Source organism: Atta colombica, unplaced genomic scaffold (genome assembly GCF_001594045.1).
Source record: "Atta colombica isolate Treedump-2 unplaced genomic scaffold, Acol1.0 scaffold222, whole genome shotgun sequence".
In the NCBI taxonomy this organism is placed as follows: Eukaryota; Metazoa; Arthropoda; class Insecta; order Hymenoptera; family Formicidae; genus Atta; species Atta colombica.
This window is the reverse complement of record NW_017259319.1, coordinates 1,173,552-1,174,622: the sequence shown is the minus strand read 5'-3', so window position 1 is coordinate 1,174,622 and position 1,071 is coordinate 1,173,552.

Sequence of the window (1,071 nt, the reverse complement as noted above, 5' to 3'; positions counted from 1 at the left end):
TTTGATTTTCTGTTTTAATTGGAAGAAAAGTGCGGCTGAAGCCCATCGAATGCTTGTCGAAGTTTATGGTGACACTGCTCCAACTGATAAATCATGTAATCATGAATGGTTTCGACGTTTCAAGGATGGAGATTTCAGCGTTGAAGACAAGTCTCGCTCTGGATAGCCAAAAAAATTCGAAGACAAAGAATTAGAGGCATTACTCGAAGAAGATCAGAGTCAAATGCAAGAGGAGCTTGTAGAATCATTGGGGATAACTCAACAAGCGTTTCTGTACGATTGAGAACCATGGGAATGAAAACAAGGAAATTGGATGCCTTACTGAAACCGAGAGACGTTGAAAGGCGATTTTTCACTTGCGAATAGCTGATGATTCAAAGACAACAAAGAAAAGGTTTTTTTGCATCGGATTGTAACTGGAGATGAGAAATGGATATTCTATGACAACCCTAAGAAAAAATACTACGCTTAGTCCGGTCAATCGTTGCCATCGACCTCAACATCAATACCACGGCCGAATGATTCGAAGATCATCCTCTGTATCTGGTGAGACCAAAAGGGTCTTGTTTACTAGTTGCTGAAATCTGGCGATTCCATTATGAGCGATCGGTATTGAGCTACAATTGATTCGTTTGAGCCGTGCATTGGGAGAAAAACGGAATACGAGCAAAGACATGATAAAGTTATTTTTCTTCATGACAACGCTCGGCTTCATATCGCTAAAGTCGTAAAAAAATATTTGAAAACGCTCAAATGGGATGTTTTACCGCACTCGCCGTATTCTCCGGACATTGCTCCTTCTAATTACTGGTTGTTCCGAAGGATGCAGCAAGACATCGGTTCACTTCTTTCGCAGAAATTGAAAATTGATTCCAAAATTGAATCGCCTCCAAAGACGAGTCATTTTTTCGAGATGGAATTCGAAAAATGCTTGAGAGATGGAAAAAAGTTGTAGGCAGCGATGAACAATACTTTAATTGAGCTGTTCATTCATTTTGTTTTGAAATAAATGCATAAAAAAACGGACCGAACTAATTTGTAAATATATAAATATTTTTATATTTATATATT